The sequence below is a fragment of the Hylobates moloch genome, unplaced genomic scaffold (genome assembly GCF_009828535.3).
Source record: "Hylobates moloch isolate HMO894 unplaced genomic scaffold, HMol_V3 SCAFFOLD_29, whole genome shotgun sequence".
NCBI lineage: Eukaryota > Metazoa > Chordata > Mammalia > Primates > Hylobatidae > Hylobates > Hylobates moloch.
In genome coordinates this window covers 614,886-628,584 of record NW_026652304.1, presented here as the reverse complement: position 1 = coordinate 628,584, position 13,699 = coordinate 614,886, and the positions used below count along the sequence as shown (strand labels likewise).

The window sequence follows — 13,699 nt, the reverse complement described above, 5'->3', positions numbered from 1 at the left end:
TACTTTTGGTAGAGATGGGGTTTCACCATGTTGGCCAGGCTGGTCTCGAACTCCTGACCTCAAGTGATCCGCCCACCTTGGCCTCCCAAAGTGCTGGGATTATAAGTGTGAGCCACTATGCCCAGCCATTGTTTATACACTGTGGGTCCCATTCACATCTTAAATCTCCTCCCAGTGGTGTGTTTTTTACTACTGTAAAGAGCAATGAGTCAGTCTGAGGACAAGTAAAATTAAAATGTGCATACTGTCTACAGGATAAATTTCCTGGCCAGGCGCAGTGGCTCATGCCTGTAATCTCAACACTTTGGGAGGCTGAGGCGGATGGATCCCTGGGTCAGGAGTTCGAGACCAGCCTGGCCAACATGGTGAAATTCCGTCTCTACTAAAGATACAAAAATTAGCTAGGCGTGGTGGCGCATGCCTGTAGTCCCAGCTACTCAGGAGGCTGAAGCAGGAGAATAGCTTGAACCTGGGAGCCAGAGATTGCAGCGAGCCGAGATCATGCCATTGCACTCCAGCATAAGCGACAGAGCGAGACTCCATCTCTAAAAAAAAGAAATAAAGAAAAATTCCTACTGAGGATAGTTCCGTGCTTGATTATGAAGCCACTAGTGAGTGCTCTTTGTTTGCTTGTTTGTTTTCCAGAGTGCTAGGGTTTTATCACAAATGGAGTTGACTGCTAGAGAGGCCCTTCTCCAATCTTTCTTCTGTACCCTCTTCCCTCCCAAAGACATCGCTCCAGGGGAAGTCAGTAGGCCATTAGGAAGGAGGAAATATGGAGAGTGAAAAGGGGCACTGCTTTTGCCAACATCCTCTGAAACAACCACTGAGTCCTTTGGGCTCCAGTTGAGAATCTTCTAGTGGAAGAGGTTTAGCTCTCATCTTCAAGGTCCTTCATTTCTACATCCTGGGGGGCTTCTGTCTTCTTTTGCATTTTGAGCTGTGGTTCGATAGTCCTGGCTGGCTTTGAGGGGCTTGCGTCTCCATGGCTGCCTTCTCTATCTGGGCAAGCCAGATCTGCTGGAGGAGTTTTCTATGCTTCTTCCCCTACAGAGTAATGTTGGCACGTGCACTGGATGCCCGCTTCTTGAGGTGGTGCCGCCTGATCAGCGCTTGGTCTATCACAGCCCCGACCACCCAGTGCCTCAGATGCTGCTCGCGGTTCAACACCCGCCTGCGCTGATCAGCTTTTTCTTCAGCTCGGTTCGGCACCAGTTGATTTTTCCCCCAGGATCCCCCACAGTTGCTCGGCGACGCCAATACGCGGTCCGTACGCGGAAGCCTGGGGTTTCTTGTATTGGTGTGGTTTCCACGTCCCGAGGACATGGTTGTGGGGCTTGCTGTGTTGATGGTGCAGTCGCTGAGTCCCAAAGACATGGTTACTTCCCTGACTACCTATCTTGCCTCAGGAATGTCTATGCTATGCCTGTCCCACCACTGTATTTTGGAAGCACATAACGCTTGGAAGTACATAACTTGCTTGATTCCACAGGCTCATGCCTGAAGGAAATTGCCTCCTTGCCATCCTGCCTTGACTTTAGTCTATATCTGATTTAGATGAGACTCTGGGCTTTGGACTTTTGAGTTGATGCTGGAATGATTTAAGACTTTTGGGAGCTATTAGATGAAATGCATGCATTTTGTAAGAAAGACATGAATTTTGGGGCCCAGGGGCAAAAAATGCTATGGTTTGAATGTGTCCTCAAAAAAGCATGTGTGGGCTGGGCACCGTTGCTTACACCTGCAATCTCAACATTTTGGGAGGCCAAGGTGGGAGGATTGCTTTAGCCCAGGGGTTCAAGATCAGCCTAAGTAACATGGTGAGACTCTGTCTCTACCAAAAAAAAAAAAAATCATAACAAAAAGTTAGCTGGGCATGGTGGTGTACACCTGTAGTCCCAGCTACTGGGGAGGCTGAGGTGAGAGGATCAATTGAGTCTGGGAAATTGAGGTTGCAGTGAACCATGATCGTACTGCTGTACTGCAGCCTGGGTAACAGAGTGAGGCCCTCTCTCAAAAATAAATTAATTAAAAGCACTTGTTAGAAACTTAATTTCCAATCTAATAGTGTTGAAAGGTAGAACCTAATAGAAGATGTTTAGGCTATAAGGGCTCCACCACTTATAAGTGGATTAAGGTTGATTATAAAGGGGCTTGAGGCTGCAAGTTCAATTTCTTGCCCCTTTTTGGAGATGGAGTCTAGCTCTGTCACCCCCAGGCTGGAGTGCAATGGCGCATTCTTGGCTCACTGAAACTTCCACCTCCCAGGCTCAAGCAATTCTCCTGCCTCAGCCTCTGGAGTAGCTGGGATTACAGGCGCATACCACCACACCCGGCTAATTTTTGTATTTTAGTAGAGATGGGGTTTCACCAGGTTGCCCAGGCTGGTCTTGAACTCATGACCTCAGGTGATCCGCCCGCCTCGGCCTCCCAAAGTGCTGGGATTACAGACATAAGCCATTGTGCCCGGCCTTCTTGCCTTTTCTTTGCCCTTTTGTCATAAAATAGTGCAGCAAAAAAGGCCCCTGTCAGATGTCAGCCCCTTGATCTTGGACTTCTCAGCCTTCTGAACTGTGAGCCAATAAATTTCTGTTCATTATAAATTACCTCGTTTCAGATAATCTGTTATAGCAGCACAAAACCAAGTGAAAAACTCGGTGAATAACCCTATTAATATCTTATTGAATTCAGTTTACTAGTATTTTGTTGAGGATTTTTGCATGTATGTTCACCAGAGATTTTGGCCTGTAATTGTCTTTTTTTGTAATGTCCTTAACTGGCTTTGATTTCAGTAAAGTTGCAGGATACAAAATTAACATATTAAAATTAGTATCATTGCTATACACTAACAACAAATATTCACAAAAGAAATCAAGAAAACAATCCTATTTGTGATAGCATTAATGAAAAACTTAGAAATACATTTAACCAAGAATACAATTAACCAAATACATTCGGTGTATGAGAGATCCATACACTGAATACTATAAAACATTGATGAAATAAATTTAAGAGAAAAACAAATGAAAATATATACAGTGTTCATGGATTGGAGGAATTAACATTGTTAAAATGTCCATATTACCCAGTGATCTACAGATTCAATGCAATCCCTGTCAAAATTGAAATGACCTTTTCCCAGAAATAGAAAAGAACAACCCTAAAGTTTGTATAGAAAAACAAAAGACCTCAAACAGTCAAAGCAATTTTTAGCAAAACAAAGCTGGAGGCATCACACTACCTGACTTGAAAATGTACCAAAAAGCTATAATAATCAAAACAGCCCATACTGTCATAAAAGCAGACATACAGACCAAAGAAATAGAAAACAGAGCCCACACATTTACAGTCAACTGATTTTCAGCAAAGCTGTCAAGGACATACAATAAGGAAAGGACATTCTCTTCAATATGTTGGGAAAAGTAGATATCAACACACAGAAGAATGAAATTAGACCCTTATCTTGTCGCAAGTACACAAGTCAAATCATAATGCGTTAATGTCTTAAATATAAGATCTGAAACTATAAAACCACTAGGGGAAAACAGAGGGAAAGAGCTTCTTAACATTGGATTTGGCAAAAAATTTTTGGATACAACCCCAAAACCACATTGCAACAACAGCAATATTAGACTAATTGGATTGCACCAAACTAAAGAGCTTCTGCACACCAAAGGCAACAACCAACAGAGTGAAGAGACTATCTATGGGATGGGGAGAAAATATTTGCAAACCACACATCTGATAAGGGGCCAATATCCAAAATATTTAAGAAACTCAAACAACTCAATAGCAAGAAAACAATCAGTTTCAAAAATGGGTAGGAACCTGAATAGATATTTCTCAAAAGAAGACATGTGAATGGCCAACAGGTATATGAAAAGATGTTCAACATCACTAATAATCAATCAGGGAAATGCAAATGAAAGCCACAATAACATACCATCTCACTAGAATAGTCTTTATCAAAAAAAAAAAAGATAACAAGTGTTAACAAAAATGTGGAGAAAAGGGAACCCTAGTACATTGTTGGTGGGAATGTAAATTAGTATAATTGTGTTGGAAAACAGTATGGAGGTTCCCCCCAAAATTAAAAATAAAACTATTGTATGATTCAACAATTCTCTTTCTCAGTATATAACCAAAGGAAATGAAGAGATATTCCCTCCTCCATGTTCATGTCGGTATTATTCATAATAGTAAAGACATGGAGTCAACCTAAGTGTTTATCAACTGATAAATGGATAAAGAAAATGTGATATATATATATATATATATATATGGCATGATACTATTCAGCCTTATGAAAAGAAAGATATCTTGCCTTCCACATGGCAGTCTTGCAACAACATGGATGAATGTGGAAGACATCATCCTAAGTGAAATAAACCAGGCACAGAAAGACAAAAGACAAACTGAATGATCTCACTTTTATGTGAAATCAAGAGTAGAATGGAGGTTACCAGGGACTAGGGTGGGTGATAGTGAGGTGGGAAATGGAGAAATATTGGTTAAAGGATAAAAAGCTTAGTTAGACAGGAGGAATAAGTTCTGGAGATCCACTGTGAAGCATGGAGGCAATAGTGAATAATAATGTATTGTATATTTGAGGACTGCTAAGAACATAGATTTTAAATGTTCTCACCACAAAAAAAAGATAAGTATGTGAGGTGATGGATATGTTAAATCATTCTACAGTGTGTATGTGTGTGTACATATATCAAAGCATCATGTACCCCATAAATATATAGAATCATTTGTTAATTAAAAATAACCTTAAAATGACAAAAATAAAGATGTTTTCACATGTACAAAGGCTGAAAAAAATCAAAGACCAGCTGATCTGTATTATAAGAAAAATTAAAGGAAGTCCTTCAGGCACAAGGAAAGTTTTATCAGATAGAAATATATTTATTTCTACCCAAATGAATGAAGATACCAGAAATGGCAACTGTGTGGGCAAATACAAGTATAAGAAAACTTTCTCATTACATAAATATCTTAGATGATAAAAAAACAAAAATCACGTAGTGTATGTGTATATTTGTGTATATATATATATACACATATATAATGCACTAACATGTATGATAATAGCACAAAGCTTAGAGGGAAGAAATAGTACGGCAGTTGTATACTATATATAAAAGGATACAATAATATTTGGAGCTAGTCTCAAATAAGTTAAAGAGAAATACTATAAATCCAAAAGTAATAGCTAAAATCACAAAATAGAATTATAGCTAATTAGCTAATAAACTAGATATAAAGGAACCATAAAAATAACCAAAAGATGGCAAAAAAGAGAAAAAAATGGAACAAAGAACAATTACCAAATAGAAAACAAATATCAAGAAGGTAGGTTTAAATCCAACCATATCAATTATCCCATCAAGTGAAAATTGTCTAATTATCTCAAAAGACAAACATTTTTGAAGTAGATTTAAAAAAATAAATGAATACTTGACTACATGCTGTCCGTAAGAAACACACTACCATAGAAAACTACAAAAAAACGTTAAAAATGGATGAAAAAATATACTATGCCAATATTAATTTCAAAAAACAAAAACAAAACTGGAGCGCTTATTTTAATATAAAACAATGTAGATTCCATAGAAAAGCCACATCCAGGGATAAAAAGGTCATTTAAAAATGATAAAGTGTTCATTTTACTAAGAGAACATAATAATCTTAAATATTTATGCAACTAATGACAGCGCTTCAAAATACAAACAGCCTCTGACTTACAAATTTTCAACTTTACAATGTGCAAAAGGGATACACATTCAGTATGCTTTTTGACTTATGAAGTTGTGCACAGATAAACACACTGTAAGTTCAAACAGTGGGTGTATCCAGACATAACCACATTGTTGAGGAGCGTCTGTACTTAAAAGCAACAACTGATAGAATTACAAGAAGAAATAGACAAATCCACAATTACAGCTAGGGATCTGAATACTTCTCACTCAATAATAGCACAAATAGATAGACATCAGTGAGGGTATAGAAGATATGGAGAGCACTATCAACCAAGTTGAGCCAATTGATATTTATAGGTCATTTTACCAAAGAACAGCAAAACACACCATATTCCCTTCATAGAGCATATTATAGGCCATAAACAAATACTCAATAAATTTGTAAGAATTGAGTAATACAACTGTTTTCTCTGACCACCATAAAATTAGAAGTTAATAAAAAGATATACGAAAAATTCCAGAATATTGGAAAAGTAAATAACAGACTTATACATAACCTACACATCAAAGAAGAAATCAAAAGGAAAATTATAGAACACTTATAAATGAATAAAAAGAAAAGGACAAAATATCAGATTTAGTGGTATGCTGCTAGAATAGAATTTGGAGGAAACTTTTAGGACTAAATATTTATATTAGGAAAGAATAAGGGTCTGAAATCAATGAACTCAACATTTACCTTAAGAATCCAGAAAAAGAATGTAGAAAAAGGACAAATTAAAGTCCTTCAGGCACAAGGAAACAGAAGAAATAGAACAAAAAATCAATTATAAGGAAAAATAGGGAAAAATCTGAGACCAAAAATGAGTTATTTGAGATCCATCTAAGTGATAAACCTGTAGTCAGACTGATCAGTATAAGAGGAGAAAAGACAGAATTTATCAATATTGGAATGCAAGAGATGACATCAGTACACATTCTATAAATATTAAAGATACTAGAATATTGTGATGACTTTATTCCAATAAATACAATAAATTAAATTAAAAATGCATTGAAATATACAAACTACTAAAGCTCACTCAAGAAGAAATAGATAACCTGAATAGCCCTTTATCTATTAAAAAACTGTATTTCAAACATCTTTTTACAAAGAAAATGACAGACTCAGATGGTTCCCTTGCACAATTCCAGCAATAGCAAGGGAAGAAATAATACCAATTCTACACAAACATACAGAAAATTGAAAAGAAAAGAATATGTCCCAAAGACATTGTATGAAAACTACAGACCAATATTCATCATAAATATAAATACAAATTCTTAACAAATATATATTTATACATATTTAAATATATAATAATGTTTAAAAAGGATAATACATTGTGATGAAAGTGGCATTAACCCCAGGAATGCGAGATTGCTTTAACATTTGAAAATCAATCAATGTGATTCATATTAATGAATCCAGAGAGAATAACCATATGGTCGTATGAATTGATGGAGAAAAAAAGTTGACAAAATCCAACAGCCATTTCTGATAAAAATTCTCAACAAACTAGGAATAAAATGGAACATCACCTTGATAAGAGGATATGTGAAAAACCTACAGCTAACATCATTCTGAATGTTTTCCCCTAACATCTGGAACAAGGCAAGGGTATCTTCATCAACATTTTTTATTTCTATTTTACTGGAGGTTTTAGCTAGTACAAATTGGCAAGGAAAATAAATACAAGCCATATAGATTGAAATGGAAGAAATAAAACTGTATTTATTTGTAGAAGACAAAAATCACCTACAGAGAACAAGTGATAGACTTTCAGTTATAACTGAGGTTTGCAAGGTTGCAGAATATAAGATCAATATGAGAATAAATTGTATTTCAATACATTAGCAATAAATCATTGAAAATTGAAATTAAAATGCCATTTACAATAGCACAAAAAACAGGGATAAATCTGATGTAAAGTGCACAAGACATACAATGAAAAGATAAAACTTTGCTAAGAGAGATTTTGAAATATGGAAATCAGTGGAAGAACTCTATGTTAACGGACTGAAAAACTCAAGGTTGCTAAGATGTCAGTTCTCTATAAATTGATCTACAGATTCACTGTAATCCCTATCAAAATCCATCGTGTTTTTATAGAAATTGGTAAGCTGGTTATAAAATCAATGTAGAAATGCCAAAAAACTACGATAGGCAAAACAACTTGGGGAAAAAGAGGGAAAAAAATTTTTGGCAGAAAAGAAATAAAGTAAAGAACTCTCATTACCTGATTTCAAGACTTACAAAGCTACAGTTATCCAGGCAGTGTGGTTTTGGAGTTCAGGAGACAAAGATATTAATTAAACAGAATAAAGTCCTGAAATAGTCCCTCATATGTATATAAAACTGATTTTTGACCAAGGTGCAAAGGTAATTTGGTAAAGAAAGAATGGTCTTGTCAACAAATGGTGCTGAACAAGTGGATATCCACTTAGATCCACATATTCCACTATATTTCTTAGATACAGCACCAAAAGTGTGATCCATAAAGGAAAAATAGATAATTTGAACTTTATATACAAAAATTTCCAAAGATACTGCTAAGAAAATGAAAGACCACCAGGCGCCGTGGCTCATGCCTGTAATCCCAGCACTTTGGGAGGCCGAGGCAGGCAGATCACGAGGTCAGAAGATCGAGACCATCCTGGCTAACATGGCGAAACCCCCTCCCTACTAAAATTACACACAAAAAAAAAAATTAGTTGGGCGTGGTGGCGGGCGCCTGTAGCTCCAGCTACTCTGGAGGGAGAATGGCGTGAACCCGGGAGGCGGAGCTTGCAGTGAGCGGAGATCCCGCCAGTGCACTCCAGCCTGGGCGACAGAGTGAGACTCCATAAAAAAATAAATAAATAAATAAATAATAATAAAAAAAGAAAATGAAAGTCAAGGCATATGCTGATAAAGCACCTGTATCCAGAATATATACTCTCAAATCTCAACAATGAAATAACACAATTAAAAAAGGGAAATAACTTTTTTTCAAGTTCTCTCATGAGGTTGCAAAAGCAAGTAATTTTAACGTATCACCAAAATGTATGGAGGCAAATAACATGAAAGATGCTAAACATCATTAGTAATTAAAGAAGCGAAAATTAAAACAGGATACTACTACACACTCATTAGAATTACTAAAATTAAAAAGACTAACAATACCGAGTTTTGACAAGAACATGAAATAAATGGAATTCTCACACACTACTTGAGAACATACAATGGCACAGCTACTTTGGAAAACACTTTGTTATTTTCTTAAAAAGCTGAAAATACGTGCAGCATACCATTTAACCTTTCTACACTTATTTACCCGAGATATGAAAATATAACCACTTACAAAGACTTGTTATGAATGTTTACAGTACCTTAGTTTTTTTTTTTTTTAAATATATTCTTTAACTTCTGGAGTGCATGTGCAGAACGTGCAGGTTTGTTACATAGGTATACACGTGCCATGGTGGTTTGCTGCCCACATCAACCCGTCACCTACCTTAAGTATTTCTCCTAACGCTGTGTCCGGAATTGGTGGTTTCTTGGTCTCACTGACTTCAAACATGAAGCCGCGGACCCTCGCGGTGAGTGTTACAGTTCTTAAAGGCGGCGTGTCCGGAGTTTGTTCCTTCTGATGTTCGGATGTGTTCAGAGTTTCTTCCTTCTGGCTTCACCCAGTGGATCCCGCACCAGGGCAGCAGGTGGAGCTGCCTGCCAGTCCCGCGCCGTGCGCCCGAACTCCTCAGCCCTTGGGTGGTCGATGGGACTGGGCGCCCTGGAGCAGGGGGCGGCGCTCGTCCGGGAGGCTCGGGCCGCACAGGAGCCCACGGAGGAGGAAGCGGGGAGGCTCAGGCATGGCGGGCTGCAGGTCCCCAGCCCTGCCCCGCGGGAAGGCAGCTAAGGCCCCGCGAGAAATTGAGCACAGCAGCTGCTGGCCCAGGTACTAAGCCCCTCACTGCCCCGGGCTGGCGGGCGGGGCAGCGGGCAGGCCGGCCGCTCGGAGTGCGGGGCCCGCCCAGCCCACGCCCACCCGGAACTCGCGCTGGCCACCACGCGCAGCCCCGGTTCCCGACCACGCCTCTCCCTCCACACCTCCCCTCAGGCTGAGGGAGCCGGTTCCGGCCTTGGCCAGCCCAGAAAGTGGCTCCCACAGTGCAGCGGTGGGCGGAAGGGCTCCTCAAGTGCCCACAAAGTGGGAGCCCAGGCAGAGGAGGCACAGAGAGCGAGCCAGGGCTGTGGGGGCTGCCAGCAGGCTGTCACCTCTCAATGCTATCCCTCCCCCAGTCCCCCAGCCCCAACAGGCCCGGGTGTGTGATGCCACCCCCTTCCCCTCATGTCCATGTGTTCTCATTGTTCAACTCCCACTTACGAGTGAGAACATGTGTTTTGTTTTCTGTTCTTGTATTAGTTTGCTGAGATTGATGGTTTCCAGCTTCATCCATGTCCCTGCAAAGAACATGAACTCATCCTTTTTTATGGCTGCATAGTATTCCATGGTGTATATGTGCCACATTTTCTTTATCCAGTCTATCATTGATGGGCATTTGGGTTGGTTCCAAGTCTTTGCTATTGTGAATAGTGCCGCAGTAAACAGACGTGTGCATGTGTCTTTATAGTAGAATGATTTATAACTCTCTGGGTATATACCCAGTAATGGGATTGTTGGGTCAAATGGTATTTCTGGTTCTAGTTCCTTGAGGTATCGCCACACTCTCTTCCACAATGGTTGAATCAATTTACACTCCCACCAATAGTGTAAAAGCTTTCCTATTTCTCCACATCCTTTCCAGTACCTGTTGTTTCCTGACTTTTTAATGATCGCCATTCTAACTGGCGTGAGATGGTATTTCCTCGTGGCTTTGATTTGCATTTCTCTAATGACCGGTGATGAGCTTTTTTTCATATGTTTGTTGGCTGCATAAACATCTTCTTTTGAGAAATGTCTGCTCAGATCCTTCACCTACTTTTTGATGGGGTTTTTTCTTGTAAATTTGTTTAAGTTCTTTGTAGATTCTGGATATTAGCGCTTTGTCAGATGGATAGATTGCAAAAATTTTCCCCCATTCTGTAGGTTGCATCTTCACTCTGATGATAGTTTCTTTTGCTGTGCAGAAGCTCTTTAGTTTAATTAGATCCCATTTGTCAATTTTGGCTTTTGTTGCCATTGCTTTTGGTGTTTTGTTCATGAAGTAATTGCCCATGCCTATGTCCTGAATGGTATTGCCTAGGTTTTCTTCTAGAGTTTTTATGGTTTTAGGTCTTATGTTTAAGTCGTTAATCCATCTTGAGTTAATTTTTGTATAAGGTGTAAGGAAGGGATCCAGTTTCAGCTTTCTACATATGGCTACCCAGTTTTCCCAACATCATTTATTAAATAGGAAATCCTTTCCACATTGCTTGTTTTTGTCAGGTTTGTCAAAGATCAGATGGTTGTAGATGTGTGGTGTTATTTCTGAGGCCTCTGTTCTGTTCCATTGATCTATATATCTGTTTTGGTACCAGTACCATGCTTTTTGTTACTGTAGCCTTGTAGTATAGTTTGAAGTCAGGTAGCATGATGCTTTCAGTTTTGTTCTTTTTGCTTAGGATTGTCTTGGCTATGCGGGGTCTTTTTTGGTTCCATATGAAATTTAAAGTAGTTTTTTCCAATTCTGTAAGAAAGTCAATGGTAGCATGATGGGGATAGCATTGAATCTATAAATTACTTTGGGCAGTATGGCCATTTTCATGATATTGATTCTTCCTATCTATGAGCATGAAATGTTTTTCCATTTGTTTGTGTCCTCTCTTATTTCCTTGAGCTCTCAAGGAAATAAGTTTGTAGTTCTCCTTGAAAAGGTCCTTCACATCCCTTGTAAGTTGTATTCCTAGGTATTTTATTCTTTGTAGTAATTGTAAATGGGAGTTCACTCATGATTTGGCTGTCTGTTATTGGTGTATAGGAATGCTTGTGATTTTTGCACATTGATTTTGTATCCTGAGACTTTGCTGAAGTTGCTATCAGCTTAAGGAGATTTTGGGCTGAGACGATGGGGTTTTCTAAATATACAATCATGTCATCTGCAAACAGAGACAATTTGACTTCCTCTTTTCCTAATTGAATATCCTTTATTTATTTTCTTGCCTGATTGCCCTGGCCAGAACTTCCAACACTATGTTGAATAGGAGTGGTGAGAGAGGGCATCCTTGTCTTGTGCCGGTTTTCAAAGGGAATGCTTCCAGTTTTTGCCCATTTGGTATGATATTGGCTGTGGGATTGTCATAAATAACTCTTATATTTTGAGATACGTTCCATCAATACCTAATTTATTGAGAGTTTTTAGCATGAAGTGCTGTTGAATTTAGTCGAAGGCCTTTTCTGTATCTATTGAGATAATCATGTGGTTTTTGTCATTGGCTTTGTTTGTGATGGAATACGTTTATTGATTTGCGTATGTTGAACCAGCCTTGCATCCCAGGGATGAAGCTGACTTGATCATGGTGGATAGGCTTTTTGAGGTGCTGCTAGATTCAGTTTGCCAGTATCTTATTGAGGATTTTTGCATTGATGTTCATCAAGGATATTGGCCTGAAATTCTTTTTGTTGTGTGTCTGCCAGGTTTTGGTACCAGGATGATGCTGGCCTCGTAAAATGAGTTAGGGAGAATTCCCTCTTTTTTATTGTTTGGAATAGTTTCAGAAGGAATAGTATCAGCTCCTCTTTGTACCTCTGGTAGAATTTCAGCTGTGAATCCATCCCTTCCTGGACTTTTTTTGGTTGGTAGGCTATCAATTACTGCCTCAATTTCAGAACTTGTTATTGGTCTATTCAGGGATTCAACCTCTTCTTGATTTAGTCTTGGGAGGGAGTGTATGTCCAGGAATTTATCCATTTCTTCTAGATTTTCTGGTTTATTTGCATAGAGGTGTTTATTCTCTGATGGTAGTTTGCATTTCTGTGGAATCGGTGGTGATATCCCCTTTATCATTTTTTATTGCATCTATTTGATTCTTCTCTTTTCATTAGTCTGGCTAGCGGTCTATTTTGTTGATCTTCTCAAAACATCAGCTCCTGGATTCACTGAATTTTTGAAGGGCTTTTCATGTCTCTATCTCCTTCAGTTTTGCTTAGTTCTTTCTTGTCTTCTGCTAGCTTTTGAATTTTGTTCTTGCTCCTCTAGTTCTTTTAGGTATGATGTTAGGTGTCAATTTTAGATCTTTCTGCTTTCTCCTGTGTGCATTTAGTACTACAAATTTCCCTCTACACACTGCTTTAAATGTGTCCAGAGAATACCAGAGAATCTGGTACGTTGTGTCTTTGTTCTCATTGGTTTCAAGGAGCATCTTTATTTCTGCCTCAATTTCGTTCTTCACCCAGTATTCTGGAGCAGGTTTTTCAGTTTCCATGTGGTTGTGCGGTTCTGAGTGAGTTTCTTAATCCTGAGTTCTAATTTGATTGCACTGACAGCACCTTACTTGTAATAGCAGAAAATGGAGTAAAGAGCCAAACATCCATCAACTGGTGAACTGGTATATCCAACAGCATACTGCCTTGTAAGAAAAGAGCATTAACTACTGATGCACACACACAGATGAATGTCAAAATAGCCTTCAGTGAAAGCAAACTTTGACTCCATTTATAGAAAATCCTTGAAAAGTCTGCAGTGACAAAGATCAGTGATTGCCTGGTAGTTGACAGGAGGGACCCTCTACCTTAGGTTTTTGTTGAGATGAAAGGCAATGCCCTTAAACTTCTTTGGGCCCAATTGATAGCATCCGAGGCCCACCTTTGAATCTTTGGAGGGCCTAGTCTGAATTGAACCTCTTAGGATTTCCCCATATTCATAACTGAAACCGAAACGTAACTTTGGAATTAAGGAATAAAGACATCCTTGTTCTGGGCTCTTGTTATTAGCACAGATGTTTGACTGCAGCCAAGATGGCATCTTATTCTATACAATTTAAATCCTTCTAGCTT

At 38.8% G+C, this 13,699-nt stretch overlaps 1 pseudogene; it reads right to left on the bottom strand.

Annotated features, from left to right (window-relative positions):
* Positions 1–871: 871 nt before the first annotated feature.
* Positions 872–13,267, bottom strand: LOC116463204 (uncharacterized protein C11orf98-like; annotated as a pseudogene).
* Between the last annotated feature and the right edge of the window lie 432 nt (positions 13,268–13,699).